This window comes from Physeter macrocephalus, chromosome 21 (genome assembly GCF_002837175.3).
Source record: "Physeter macrocephalus isolate SW-GA chromosome 21, ASM283717v5, whole genome shotgun sequence".
Lineage (NCBI taxonomy): Eukaryota > Metazoa > Chordata > Mammalia > Artiodactyla > Physeteridae > Physeter > Physeter macrocephalus.
In genome coordinates, this window is record NC_041234.1 from 20769658 (window position 1) to 20785815 (window position 16158).

General features: G+C 40.3%; 1 protein-coding gene and 1 non-coding gene across 2 annotated transcripts in view; one reads left to right on the forward strand and one right to left on the reverse strand.

Moving 5' to 3' along the window:
• The window catches only part of LANCL3 (LanC like family member 3), a 97665-nt gene that overhangs the window by 12228 nt on the left and 69279 nt on the right, over window positions 1-16158 (forward strand). The window lies entirely within an intron of this gene.
• Window positions 2213-2285, reverse strand: TRNAA-UGC (transfer RNA alanine (anticodon UGC)). The gene has a single exon. It is a non-coding gene; the product is annotated as a tRNA-Ala (tRNA).

A 16158-nucleotide genomic window follows, 5' to 3' on the forward strand; every position in this document is an offset into this window, starting at 1 on the left:
GAGTGTTCTTCCTATGTTTTCCTCTAAGAGTTTTATAGTGTCCGGTCTTACATTTAGGTCTTTAATCCATTTTGAGTTTATTTTTGTGTTTGGTGTTGGGGAGTATTCTAATTTCATTCTTTACGTGTAGCTGTCTGGTTTTCCCAGCACCACTTATTGAAGAGACTGTCTTTTCTCCATTGTATATCCTTGCCTCCTTTGTCATAGATTAGTTGACCATAGGTGTGTGGGTTTATCTCTGGGCTTTCTATCCTGTTCCATTGATCTATATTTCTGTTTTGGGACCAGTACCATATTGTCTTGATGACTAGCTTTGTAGTATAGTCTGAAGTCAGGGAGTCTGATTCCTCCAGCTCCGTTCTTTTCCTTCAAGACTACTTTGGCTATTCGAGGTCTTTTGTGTCTCCATACAAATTTTAAGATTTTTTGTTCTAGTTCTGTAAAAAAATGCCATTGGTAATTTGATAGGGATTGCATTGAATCTGTAGATTGCTTTGGGTAGTATAGTCATTTTCACAGTATTGATTCTTCCAATCCAAGAACACGGTATATCCGTTTGTGTCATCTTTGATTTCTTTCATCAGTGTCTTATAGTTTTCTGAATACGGCTCTTTTACCTCCTCAGGTAGGTTTATTCCTAGGTATTTTATTCTTTTTGTTGCAATCCCATATTATCTTCAATACTAGGTTTCATGAGACTTTTTAGTATATGACAAACTGATGGGTAAAAAATGAGGATGGAAATTTCTCAGATAGGAAATGTGTCCTCTTATCGTTCCATTCAGCACTCACTGAACAAAATACATATGCAAGCTTTCACTCAGTCTGAATTTGAGTGGTCCCTGGTTTGTAAGCAGCTGTGTGTTGTTCATTGCATAAGTAAACCCTGCAGTTTGGCTTGAAATGACAGCAGGTTGGGGAAGCTGTATTTTTGTAAGCTGAGTCCAGTTCCTAATTGCTTGATTATAGACCTATCAGGAAATGGGGCACTTCTGTGGGCTGCATCTTAGATCCTTTGTTACTCTTGATCCAGAACCCTGTGATGGCTAAAAGGACATAAGAACTAGCACTGCTTGATCCCTTGCCGTGCACACTATTGTAAGCGCTTTACAGATATTATGTCATTTAATACTTATGACCTAGGCACCAGTACTGTCTCCATCCTCCCCAGTGAGGGAACCGAGGCACAGAGAGGCTGTGGAACTTGTTCCAGTTTACACAGCTAGTCAGTGGCAGAGGGGGGTTCCATCCCCACAGGCTGGTCGCCAAATCTGTGCTTTCAGTGCGCACTCTTCACACTTTTACGTGCACGCAGATCTCCTGGGGATCCTGGTAAAAATCAGGTTTTGATTCAGCAGGTCTCGGGTGAGGCCTAGGATACTGCATCTCTAGCAAGCTCCCAAGTGACGCTGCTGCTGCTGGTTCATTGAGAAGATTTGAGTAAAAAGCTTTTGAAATCACTATTTTTTTTTCAATTTTATGGGATTGCCTGTCAACAGATTTGACTGATCGCCCCCCCGCCCCGCCTCCGCCAAACTTCATGATTTTCATCGTTTGGCCTTTGTACTGAAAATGATTTCTTCCACAAATGCCAGAATATCAGCTTTCCAATTTGTGGGTGATGCTGAAGGAAAGAATCACTGCCTGGCATATCTTCTTGCAGGTTTAAGGACTCTGAGTGGCTACATGGATTTCTTTTTTTCTGATAAATGTAATTTTCCACTATATACACAAGGATTTTGTTGTTGTTGTTGTTTGTTTTTTACATTTCTTTAAAGGCCCAAATAGACTATGCTCCAGCAGTTTTAAATCCTTTCATAATAAGAGACACTATCATTCCCAGATCAGATCGAAAACATGATGCTCGTAGAACTACTCCCATTTTAGAATCATTCAATTAAATTTACCTGTGTGACATAAAGGAGTGCTGCCCCAACTCTAAATTAAATTGAAGATGCATAGACTTTTTTCCTTTTTTTTTCTGATACAGTGATTTAACACAGAATAATCTGGATTTCCTTAGAGATAACTTGTTTACCCCTTTTAATTAATCTACCAATATACATTCCACTAAAACCTAAACTTACCATTTGTATTGTAATTATTTGGAGAGAGCATGGTTCATAATTTTCTTATTACTGAAGAAGTAAATTGGGGAAATGTGCATAGTAAAAATTATTATTTTTTTGCTGTACCTCGTGGCATGCGGAACTTCCCCAACCAGGGATCAAACCTGTGCCCCCTGCATTGCAAGTGCAGAGTCTTAACCACTGGACCACCAGGGAAGTCCCAAAATTATTTTAAATGTACTGAATTATTTGTTTTGCGAGTAACCTGACCTCTCAGTGTTCCATAAGAAGGTGGTTTTAATGGAATTTCACTTTATTTATTGACTTCTGAATGTGAAAATGATAGATTGTATTAATTTCTTATTAACTTGGCTAATTTCCTCTTTCCTGGTTAATGAGAGATGTTTGTCACTCGACTGGCTCCTACACAACACACAGTGGATTTCCTCCATGTGTGGAGGGGGTCCTTTAATATCCCCATGTGGTGATGGTCTCTTGGTAAACTTGCCAACAGTCCATGATGTGTCCAAATAAGCATTTCTCTTCGTGATTCACTTTTACTGATTACTCTCTGACCTACATTCACTAATTAAGTACAATGCCTTGGACGTTAGATGTTTGGTTTGTCTCAAAGAAAAACATGTTGTTCTCATGCGTTATTTATATATAATCTAAGTACCTCTTATCTTTTCCTAGTTACTTTCTTTATGGATTTAGCTACTAAGGAAACCTACCAAGTTAACAGACTCATGATTCTTGGGGTGCTAGCCACTTGGACAAATGGAATTTTCAAGAAGTCATTTGATCCATTCTTTCTTTTAGCAAGCTGAGCAAAGAAGTGTTTTGTGTAAGGTCACATTTCCTTTTTTGAATAGCTTTACACAATCAACAACCCAGACAAATGAATGCCTTTGACACTGTGAAGTGTGAGCATTGCTACCTGGGCCATAAAGAAGCTGTCTCCCAGATGAGAGGCAGTCTTACAGACTTCATGGGTGAGAACATCATCTGAATGAGAGGTGGCAAAACAAATATTGGTCATAGCATTATGTGCAGTTAGCTGTTACTGTACCCATCTACTGGCTCCATTGCTTTGCATGGAATGGATTCCCCGTGCTCAGTGGTGTATTGAAGTCTGGTGTCCATGGCAACCGAAGCACCACCAATCTCAAAGCAAATACTATGGGGACCAGCTGAATCTACACTCCTGCAATGACTTTAGGAGGGAGCCACATTCCTAACAAACTTTACAGCTATCTAAGGCTGAAGAGAACCAGTGCTCAACCAGAAAGGAAGTATTGTTCTCATGCACATTTCAGTAACATAATTTTGCTATTTTAAATGTTTCCTCTTTCCTTGTAAGGCAAAGAGAATTGCACGTGTATCACCAGTTGCAGCTGTTGAAATAGGTTAGCATCTCAATGAAGGCATTAAAAGATGATGGTTAAGAATAGGGCTTTTGGGACTTCCCTGGTGGTCCAGTAGGTAAGACTCTGCACTCCCAATGCAGGAGGCCTGGGTTCCATCCCTGGTCCGGGAACTAGATCCTGCGCACATGCCGCAAATAAGAAGTCCACAGGCGGCAGCTAAGAAGCCCAGGGCCACATACCACAACTAAAGATCTGTGCTGCAACTGAGACCCAGTGCAGCCGAAATTAAATAAATAAATGAATATTTCTTTTAAAAAAGAGATTACTTATAAAGAACAGGGCTTTCAGTCATATAGCCTTGGGATTGAATCGTGGCTCCATCACAGTAGCTGGTTGACCTCAGCCATGTTACTTAGCATCTTTGAGGCTTGATTTCCTCATCTGCAAAATGTAACACAAGCAGCACCCACTTCATAGGTGTGGTATGAAGATCCACTGAGAATGTGCATGTAACATGCTTAGCAGAGGGTCTGCTAGGCACAGAGTAAAGACTGTATAAGTCAGTCCTTGTTTTATTAGTATTTTGAGTATTATTGTCATTAATGTAAGTGAGACCCTGTGTTGACTAAATAATACATGTTTTTTGGACATTCAGCCCATCTAATATTCCCTGTGGTGTTAGTCAGAGCTGCTTTGCCCCTGATCACATCAGCAAAGCTTTGAGATCTTCAACCAGAGGCCATAAAGGGCTGGAGGGAAATATCCTCTGCTCTGCCACAGAGGAGATTAAGCTGAGCAGCTCACAGAGATTGTGTCAAAGTAAATTGAGTGGCTGGTCATCACCCCCGAAACCCGAAGCCATGCAAGTTACCCTTTGCACTTTGCTTCCTCCAGGAGGGTGTTCTTTTCTCTTTTTAAAATTTCAGGCTCCTTGAAGACTTAATCTAGGAATTGGCTTTCCTGTGTCTGATTTGTACTCCTCAGAGTAAATCACCTAATTGCCTTTATCGGCAGTAAATTGCTATGCAGGTGATGTTGGAATGTTTGTTTTTTGCTCTCTTGCCCCAGAATCTGAGTGGTAGATTCAAGGACCTCTTTCCTGCTCTTAAGTTCTCTTCTTTGCTTCTAAAGATCATTTGCTTGCATGGCGCTAATTCAGAATTTCAGACAAATTTCAGTAGTTGAGTCTCTGGCGAAATGACAACTTCAAATGAGTTTTCCTCAGCAAATGTTCCAGATCATGTACAGTCGGTAGCTTGTTTCAGAAAAGGATTAATACAATTAAGGATTCTTCCAAGTGTTTCTTCAACTTCTGGGCCCAGAAATTATGTTTTTCTTGCATTAATGCACTTTTCTATTTGCATTTCAAGGCTATGTCATATAGACTCACTGTCAATTTTACAAACTTAAATCTATGTTTTACTCTTTAGCTGCTATTCATATTCATTTATGACATGATCTTGATATGCATAAACTATACTATATTAGTAGAGGCATCATTATGAGTTCTTATCCATAATCATTGAGTTGTCATGTATAATAATTAGTTCTGCTTACAATCTTCAGTACCGTACCAAGTGGCTCTAGGTGTGTGGCCTTCGTCTCCATGGGGGGTCTATTATATCTTTATCTGATCTGTGACCTTAGGTCAGTGTTTCACACACTTGAGGGTGTATTAGAGTCCCTTGGAGGGCTTGTTCCATCCCCAAAGTTTCTGATTCAGTAGGTCAGGAGTCGGGCCTGAGACTTTGCACTGTTAACAAGTTCCACTGATGCTGCTGCTTGCCTGGAGGCTACTTTTTTAGAACCACTGCCTTGGACCATACCCTTAATCTTGGCCGAGCATCTCTGAAATGTGGGAACTGGGTGAAGGCATGTGGTGGTAGTACCACAAACTTATCACCACCACCAGAAAAGAACTCAAAAGATAGGACTCAGATTTTCCTGGTGGCGCAGTGGTTAAGAATCTGCCTGCCAATGCAGGGGACACGGGTTCGAGCCCTGGTCCGGGAAGATCCCACATGCTGCGGAGCAACTACGCCCGTGCGCCACAACTACTGAGCCTGCGCTCTAGAGCCCGTGAGCCACAACTAGTGAGGCTATGCTCTAGAGCCTGTGAGCCACAACTACTGAGCCCGTTTGCCACAACTAGTGAAGCCTGTGTGCCTAGAGCCCATGCTCCGCAACAAGAGAAGCCACTGCAATGAGAAGCCCATGCACCACAACGAAGAGTAGCCCCCGGTCGCCGCAACGAAGACCCAACGCAGCCAAAAATAAAATGTAAATAAATAAATAAATTTATATATATATATATATATATATATATAAAGATAGGACTCACTATATTACAGGCACTGTGGTTAACATATTATATCCATTTCAGGGGAGAAAACTGGGACTTAGGTTCAGTAACTTGCCTGTTATCACACAGCTGGTCAAGCAGTTAAAGCCACATTTTTCAGACTACAGAACTTCTTTTCGAGATTTAAGTCAGGTTAGATTTCTGCATGTTTTTCTAGTAACGTATACACTGCCAAGAGGAGAGTGAGTTGTACCCCAAGGCATCTGGAAGGATAGTTTTAACTTGGCTCTCTGAACCTCAGGGTGTTTCTGAAGTTCAACTTAAGATTGAATAAAAATGGCAGTACAGGAGAGTGCTCTACATTGGTCGCAAAGTTCCAGAAGCCTGTAAGACTCAACTTTAACTTTGTCATTTACAAGTTTGATAGAGTGGTTAGACTCCCGGATCCTTTCCCAAACCCGAGCAACGAGATGATGGTCTTAGGCCAGGTTCTCCAAAAAGCTGACCCTGAGATATGGGCACTCTCCATTAAGGAAGAGTTCTCAGGAGAAACCAGTATGGGAGTGGGGGAAACAGTGAAGGGTCAGAAGTCAAAACAAAGGTGTGATTTTAGGCTAAGCCCCAGCTTTCTGTCTCATTCTGTAGGGGAGCTCCGGAGTGTAAATCACATCTCAGAGTTTGTCCTGACTAGAGGTATCGCTCTCCCACCAGTAATTCACTACAGCTGCGTGGGGGGTGTGACCCTCCAGGTACTTCAAGGCTTCTGGAACCGTGGGGCAAATGTGAAGCACATGAGTTGCTGGATTTCAGGGGCCCACCAGCATGTTGGATGGAAAAAGAATAAAAAGAGATTCTAAACGCTTCTAAGAAGAAAAACAAAACTTCCTTAAAAGGATTTGCACTGGACTTTGAATAGCAACTTAAGAAGCTACAGGACAATGGAGCAAGGCCTCCAAAGTTCACTAAGAAAATTCTCAACTAGAATTCTATAGCAGCCAAAATTATCAAATGTGAAAGTAGAAAAAAATCTTTGCAAGTTCTCAAATTTTTATTTTCTTTCAAAAGCATGAGGCAGAGGTAATCTAGCTTCACAGAATGTGTTAGAAAAACGTAGAGGCCAGATGTTCCAAATGAACCAGCCACCATGTGGAACACTGCAAGAGCTGGTAAAACTTTTTTGAGGGGGGTCCATTGCTATGGGAGAATGAACCAAGAAATAGGAAAATACGAGATCTCAAAACCTGGAGCTCCAATGCAGGTGGGATCAGAAAACTTCGAGAGTGATGGTAAAGGACAGCCCGAGATGGCAGCTGGGTATCAGGCCTTGAAGGCAGCTGGTAAGTACTGAAGCAGAGCTACAGCCAGGATGATGCTAAGAGAAAAAACAAAAAATAGAATAGGCGGCTTACCTGATATGTTTGGCTGTACCTGGGGGAGTTTTGCAAATTTGTTGGAAAGTTCGGGCATGAATTTGGTGTAGACAAAATAGAAAACCAAACAATATAATAAGAAAAGGAAATTGGGCTTCCCTGGTGGCACAGTGGTTAAGAATCCGCCTGCCAATGCAGGGGACACGGGTTTGAGCCCTGGTCCGGGGAGATCCCACATGCCGCGGAGCAACTAAGCCCGTGTGCCACAACTACTGAGCCTGTGCTCTAGAGCCCGCGAGCCACAACTACTGAGCCTACGTGCCACAACTACTGAAGCCCGCATGCCTAGAACCCGTGCTCCGCAACAAGAGAAGCCATGGCAATGAGAAGCCCACGCACCGCAACGAAGATTAGCCCCCGTCGCCACAACTAGAGAAAGCCCGCACAGCAACGAAGACCCAACGCAGCCAAAAATAAATAAGAATAAAATAATTTTTTTTAGAAAAAAGGAAATTATTCACTTGTGCGGGGGGCATGGGGAGAAAGGAAATGGTAATCACTGCACATGGCTTTGTTTAATGAATATTGATTTAACCTCATATTGTTTGGAAAAAAGAAGTGATATAACTGTTTTGGGTATTTGGGAAAGGAAATGTATGTGTGGAGAGATTATAAGAGAGCTAAGTCTTCATCTTCCATGTTAGGAGATTAATAGATAACACCTCTGATGGAAAAGTCAAGAAATAGCTGTACAAGCATCTCATCTAGAAATATGAAGATAAGTAGCTAGAAAAAAATGTTTTCAGTTTTTGCCTTGGAGGAGTCAGAATGTGGATGGGGAGGGGTGAGGCAGGAGCCTGCTATTATTTTAAAGAACTCTTCACTTTTTAAGTTATGCACATGTATTTCTTTGAGAAATATAAATGCCAAGAAAATAACTATTTTTCTTAATCTCACCTGTGCTTTTTAGCTGTGATTTCTCCATATTCTCTTCTTCACATATATCTTATTCCTGCTCGATGATTGTTCTCAGAGAATATCTATGGAATGTTCCTAATAATAGAATTGCTGTCATATATAGATAAATTTTGTCAACAGATATTTCCCCATCAAAAATATAGCTGGATATATGTGTTTTATTCTTATAAATAATACTAAATTAGGATTTAATGATGACATTTTATTAGTTTGAGTGGTCGAATAGCTCTGTGTCAATTAAAATCTTCATATGATTTAATTTAAATAGTTGTGCCTTCCTTAATAAAGTATTGAGTAAAATAATGAGGATCAAAGCTATATTTATTAAGCTGCTACCCAAGAAGAAGGAGGAGAGAGCCCAGTTAAGATAATTAAAAGTGAAAAGATGGTTAGAATACCATGAAGACTGGTGGAACCACTTATGTAAAGCAAAATAAGAATAATTTTTTTTTCGAGGCAATAACTCTAAGATGCTCCAAGATTCTAAAATGCTTCCAAGTCATTGCAGCCAGTGGTAACTAATTATTATATAGAACATGAAGTCAGCTAAGTACTTTTTATGTAAGCTGTCCCATTTAATTCTCACAATATCTCTTTGAGTTACATATTATTACTACTACCATTTTCTGAACAGAAAATAGAAAGCATTGCAGAGAGGTTGAGTAACTTTCCCGAGGATGTAGGGTCGAGAAGTAGGTTAGTAACATTTATTGCCCAAGCAGGATACTTTTGGTAGGAACCAGCCAGTTGAGAATCTAAGACAAGAGAGAGAAACCAAGACTTACCTATGGGACTTTCGGTCCCCAATTGATAAGGGGTTAAATCTAGTCTAGAACTCAAGTTCTTCTGCAAACTCATGCTCTTTCTGCTGCCTTGGGCTGGTGGTACCCTTAGTGTTAAACAAAGTTCCCCATTCCCTAAATATACCGTTAAATGTTGACTGATAAATGGCAAATAATTGTTTCTGTTGAGAGAAGCCTCGAGGGAGTAGGTGGAGCTTCTGAATCAGTTCTGGGGCTTCAGGACCAAATTAGTTGCTCACTCTCGCCCCAGATTCCACAGAGTAGCTTGAAAACTCAAAGAGAGGAGGTGTCTGGAAGGCATTCAGGTACAGGTGACAAGTTCCCAAATAGAACATGGTAAAAAAAAAAAAACTGGGGGTGTGATATTGGAGCCAAGCATGGATGATTAAGTGTGGGGATTGAAAGTGAATGGCAAACTGTGAGAGAAAGGATGCTCAGCAGCAAGTGCCTAACACCACCTGAGTTTCTTTTGTTATTTTCCTTTTTAAAAAAATTATTTATTTTGGCTGCGTTGGGTCTTCATCATTGGGTCTTCGTTGCTGCGCGTGGCCTTTCTCTAGTTGTGGTGAGCAGGGGCTCCTCTCCCTTGCGGTGCCAGGGCTTCTCATTGCAGTGGCTTCTCTTGTTGCAGAGCTCGGGCTCTAGGCGCACGGGCTTCAGTAGCTGTGGCGCACGGGCTCAGTAGTTGTGGTGCACAGGCTTACTTGCTCCGCAGCATGTAGGATCTTTTGTTATTTTTCTCACAAGCCTTTTTTCTCAATCGATCCCTTTCCCCGGCACCTCTGGCTGCCCTTTTTGGATGTACTGTTCAACGCACATATCGTGTTTGTTTCCATCCTACATGTTTCCTAGGGAGCCTTGCCTGCAGCATGACTGGGGCAGCTCTAAGCTATTCATCTCCACTCCGTTTTTACTACTACTGAGCTGAATAATAGGCAGACTCCCAGCAAACAGAAGGTTCTTAATACATATTCACAGAAGGAAGGAAGGAAGGAATGAAGATGAACTGTTTTTAATTTCATGAAACTAAATAATCCCCTTTATTTGAGGCTCAAGAAGGGACAACCCACATTTTAAAAGGAGCTCCTATTGAAATGTGTTTTAGCTTTTATAGGTCTGACAGCAGAGCCAAGTAGGATGAAATACCTGATGGACAGGATAGTTGATTGGTCGTGAATATTGTCATAATTTCATTTGCAGTCAGCCTTGTGACAGCCAAGGGATGGTAAAATTCTACCGCTTTTACATTACAAAATGAAAACAGTGCCCAGCTTGTGACAGGTCAAAATGATCCACTTATGCATTTCTGTGCTGACACACAGAACTCTCCGATTGTTAACATTTAATAGACTTTTTAGGAAACTCTAAGTCTGGACTTCTGCAGTACATGACATCTGAAAAGGTTTTTGTTTTTAAAATAATCTGTTACTTTTATATTCATGCGGGTGATAAAAACTTGCGTCTGTTTCTCAACCTTTATCTCTCTCTCTCTTTAAAACTTGCATTCACTCGTGATAAATTAACCATTGACAGATGTAGACACATAATCAGCTGTTAGAATTTCTTTTTTGTTTGGAAGGACTTATGCCTTTCCAGCAAAGGAGCACTGAATGTAGAAAACTGTCCCTTTAATTGCATATCGAAATACCTCGAACAACTGTTAAAGTAAATATTTATGAATAACAATATGTAGGGGAGTAGAAGAATCAAAGCCAGTTTTCAGTAAGTATACTTTTACTACAGCTAAGAAATGAATACCTCATCACGTCCGTCGCATAGTGAATAAACAAATACCTGAAGAGATAACTAAATCAGAAATTAGAAGGAAAAATGTACCCTCAGAATTTTTCTACAGCATACTGTGACTTAATATTACTCTTCATCTTAGCTAGCATGAGCTTTTAATTAGCAAGGCGGTACCCTGTATGGCACAGCTATTTCTGATTTATACTACTGAATATTGACCAACACGTAACTAACTCCGCATCAATATTTTTAGCAGTCAGAGAAAAATCCCCAATTCTTCATGGTGCAGGTGACTTCTTAGAGATTCTAACTAAAACTGTGTAAAATGGCTTTTGACATTTAGCTTTCAAGCTTGAGGCATTCTTTTTTCTTTAGGCAAGCTGTGCTCCTGGCCAAATGTGAATCAAAGACAGAACAATACTCTTTTGATTTCTGTTACTGCCTAGTGTTTTGTTTTTTCTAGAGATTTCAGGCCAAAGGTGCTACCTTCCGAGTAGTCTCTTCTGATGTTCTGGCAGTTAAGGTGCTATGATGCTTTCAATAGGTTCGAAATGCCCTCTGAATTTTGATTGCCAAGGATTTCCTTGTTTGGGGCTATCTGCAGTTTCACCATAGTGTGTTTAGAGGAGATTTCATGTTAATAACCCTCCTTGTTATAGGTTGTGCTTCTTATAGTTATGGGTCTTTAATCAGTTCCGGCAATTTCTCAGTCATTGGCCCTTCAAATATCACCTCTTCATTTTTTTTTTCCGGTACGCGGGCCTCTCACTGCTGTGGCCTCTCCCGCCGCGGAGCACAGGCTCCGGACGCGCAGGCTCAGCGGCCATGGCTCACGGGCCCAGCCGCCCCGCGGCATGTGGGATCCTCCCGGACCGGGGCACGAACCCCCGTCCCCTGCATCGGCAGGCGGACTCTCAACCACTGCGCCACCAGGGAAGCCCCACCTCTTCATTTTTAACAATTTTACTGAGATATAACAATTCACACATTCGAAGTATACAATTCAGTGGTTTTAATGTGTCCGTAGGGTTGTCCACAATTGATTTTTATTTATTTATTTATTTTTAACATCTTTATTGGAATATAATTGCTTTACAGTGGTGTGTTAGTTTCTGCTGTATAATAAAGTGAATCAGCTATACGTATACCACAATCAATTTTAGAAGATTTTCATCACCCCAGAAGGAAACCCTGATGCCGTTAGCAGTCACTCCTCTATTCCACCCAACCCCTCCTCCTATTCCCACTGCTCTAGGCAACCACTAATCTACTTCTTTGTCTTTATGGATTTGCCTGTTCTGGACATTTCATAGAAATGGAACAATACCCTATGTGGTCTTTTGTGATTGGCTGCTTTCACTTAGCAAAATGTTTTCAAAGTCCATCCATGTTAGAGCATGTATCAGTACTTCATTCCTTTTTATTACCAAATATATTTAATTGTATGGATATATCACATTTTATTCATCCTGTTATGTGTTGATGGACATTTGAGTAATTAAAAGTTATTGGCTACTATGAAAAACGCTTCTGTGAACATTCTTGTGTAGGTTTTTGCTGTGGACATCTGTTTGCAATGTTTTCACTTCTCTTGGGTGTATACCTAGGAATGGAATTGCTGGGTCATATGGTAATTTTATGTTTAACATTTTGAGAAACTGTCAGACTGTTTTCCAAAACAGCTGTGCCATTTTCCATCAACACCAGCAACATACAAGGGTTGTAGTTTCTCCACACCCTCACCAACACTTACTATTATCAGACTTTTTGATTATAGCCATAAGCGGGTGTGAAGTGGTATATAATTGTGCTTTGATATGTATTTTCTTGATGACTAATGATGTTGAACATCTTTTCATGTACTTATTGGCACATCTTTGGAGAAATGTCTTTTTAGATCCTTTGCCCTTAATTAAATTATTTGTTTTTTATTATTGAGTTGTAAAATTTCTTTATATATTCTGGATACAGATCCCTTATCAGAAATATGATTTACAAATATGTTGTACCATTGTGTGGGTTATCTTTTAACTGTATTGATGGCTTCCTTTGAAGCACAAAATTTTAATTTTTATAAAGCCTTATTTATCTACTTTTTCTTTTGCCAGATGTGCTTTTGGCATCACTTCTAAGAAGAGTGACTAAATCAAGTTAGTGATCTTCGCCATTTTTTTTTTATATTAGTGCTTCTCTACCTTGGCTGCACATTAGAATCCCCTGAAGAGCTTTAAAAATTCTGAAGCCCAGGCCATGCTCTAGAACAATTAAATCAGAATGTTCTGGGTGGGACCTAGGCATCAATAGTTTTATAGCTCCACAAGTGCAACCAAGGTAGAGGACCCCTGCTCTACATCCTTCTGAGATCCAGATGCACGTATATTCCATCTTTGTATCACTTCATATTGCTTATCCTCTCTTTTATGTTCTCCATTTACTTATTTCTTTGTGCTGCATTCTAGGTAACTTGATTAGATCTATCTTCCAGTTCACCAGTTCTCCCTTGAGCCATGTTTCACCTGCCATTAAACCCATCTGTTGAGTTTTACATCTATCAACTTTATTTTTCTTTTCTGTAAGTTCCAGCTGAGCTTTTCTCATAGTTTCATATTGCTTGTTAAGTTTTGTGATTTGACCTTTTTTGGGGAACATTTAATGCATTTTTGGGGGTACTTCATATCTGGTAATGTAAATGTTGGAAGTCCTTGATGGTGTCATTTTCTTGTTTGTGATTTCTGCATACTGTCACTTTTGGGGGCTTGTTTCCTTGGGTCCTTGATCTTCTACCATGCACATATATTTGGTTGATTTTAATATGTGGTGTCTAAATTGAGGATGCTTCTTTGCAGAGATCTGTGTTCGCTGCTTCTGGGATTCAGGGATACTGCCAGCCTGGAACCATTTTAGCCTTTTTCCTTGGTGTCCCCAGCTTGATGCAGGAGAATGCAACATTTGCCCTCAGGGCGACCTTGCCTGGCTTATCACATATGGTTCTGCTCAAGTTTTTTGTTTAGTTTTGCTTTTTTAGGGGGACTTGGGGCTTCCCCTTGCTGTATTTGAGCCTAACTATATACTGGTAAATAAGTCTCATAAAGGATATGCGGTATTTAATCAATTACAAGATTCTGCCAAATTAAGATGCATTTTTTATGTACCAGTAAGAAAGAAAAAAAACAGTCCATTAAACTGACATAATACTTCTTATCACTAGCATTTTACACTTATTGAAAGAGCTCATTTAGAGCTATTTAGACTGATTTTTATCATATATCACTCTTGTGTATACCTAGAAGAAAAATATAAGCAAAATAAATTGGTTTATGATATTCACAACACTTTCTTACATTCATACTCTAACAGGCTTTAATTACTTTCTCCTTAGAGTCACCAGCATCTGTGATTTTTCTGCAAAATATCATCCTCTGTGCTGTCAAAAGTACTGGTGATGCAGCATTTCTTTAAAAAGTGTTCCACTTTGTCTCTGGCATTTTTCCAAGTGCTTGACACCCATTTTGGAGGTTTTGATGCACCATGCACAGGCCAGGAGAGCTAAGTCCTGCTGCCTCTGGGCAGATAGTGATTTTGAGATACATTTTAATTACAGAGATATTAAATTTCTTTTTAAATGGTGCACCTTAGAATCAATAGAATTATGCAGTTCCTCTGTTATAGGGAAAGGCCCCTCTGAGTATCCAGATGAGTGCTACTGAAAGTGTGGCTTGCAGGCCAGTGCCATTCTGCAAATTTGTTCCTGGTCTAAAAGGATATAAGTACAGAAATGGAGAGTTAAGCATTTAGGAACTTTTTTAGTAATTATACCAAGTAATTGTTTTGTCAGTTGGATCTAATAAAAAAAATTGGGACTCATATTTCATATGTCTTTTTCATTTCATTTTCTGGCAATATATCAGTATGTTATTTTACAGAAACATCAGCCCATGATGTATTAGAAATAAACAAAATTGGTCTTTCACCAATGATAGTTGGTAGATAGCCTTGATCTTAATGGGTCTCAAAGTTTAACTTCCGGCAGAATCACCTGGAGGGCTCATTAAACAGGCTTTAGGTGGGTCTGGGATAGAGTGTGAGAATTTGCATTTCTAACAGGTTCCCAGATGATGCTGATGCTGCTGTCCTAGGGACCACAGTTCCAGAGCCACTGCCCTAGACTACCGTATTGCTGGAAGCAGAAATCTTATTGCCAAGGATTTCCGGCTTGGTTTGTAGGACGAGAAATCCTGATGCTCTCTTGGAAAGTTCCTGCTTCCAGTGATCACTTTTTTTTTTTTAATGAATTTAGAATAACTTCTCTAAACTTCAGTTTGTTTAATCTCCATTCCTTGGTACACCGTTCAGGACACCACTGACTTTCAGGGCTGTCACAATCAATGTAGGCTGCAAGGTATATGCGATCGTATTTGGTTAGATGTTCACACTCTCCTTAGAAGAGCAAAATGTGCATTTTGTTTTTTCAGTGAACTGATGCCATGGTTGGGTGTAAATAGGCTCCCAGTTCTTTTGATAATGCCATGGACAATCCATTGACAGCATTCTAGGGTCTGATCAAATAGCACCAATGCCCAAGATAACCCTTTCCAGTGGTATAAACCAGACCGCACACCAGACTTCTGAGCTATTTGTGTTGCCTTGTTGAGGTGACAGGAGGAAGCATCTTCATGAAAAATTGGTATTGCATATCCACTGCATAGTTCCCAGCAACAACTCTTGTTATCACTGTCATCTTGAAGAATATATATTAACCTCAGAGACCTTGATAAATGACCCTTTAGGGGAAAATTAATATCTTTAGGTGAGTCAAATATATTAATCATTGGTGCCACGGGCAGAATAAATTTCCTTCTTGCTGCCATAGCAAGTGCTGTAAATCCTTGCAAGGTCCACAGGCAACATTTATGGTCCTCTGAATATTGGGCAATGCCTGCCATTCGCTGGGGTGGGAGTAATTAACATCTCTGGATTTCAGGAGTTATAGCATGTTAGGAACATTTTTAGTGTTCTAAACCAGTGCTTCTCAAACTTTAATGTATCTGAATCACCTGGAGAATCTATTAAAGATCTGGGATGGGGCCTGAGCTTTTGCATTTCTTAGAAGCTCCTAGGTGATGCCAGTGTTCCACTCAGTGGTCCTTTGCTGAACACTTTTGAATAGTGTGCTTTCATAGAGTACCCCTTCTTGCAAACTAGCAAGTGGGGTACTGGTATAGCTCTTCACCCAGAAGCTCAGCCTGGTCACCTAAAGGCATTACCTGCTTCTTTATGTTCATTTAGTAAAAAACATTCTGCTTACTCCGTGGACAGTATTCATATTAGCAACTACTGCTTTATATCTGTGTCCTTTAAGAACGTTTTACCTTGGTCATTAGAAAGGTCAACTTTATTTTCATCAGAAAATGCTGTTGGGAGACTTCCTGGTGGTCCAGTGGTTAGGACTCCACGTTTCCACTGCAGGGGGCACGGGTTCGATCCCTAGTCAGGGGACTAAGATCCTGCAAGCAGCGCCGC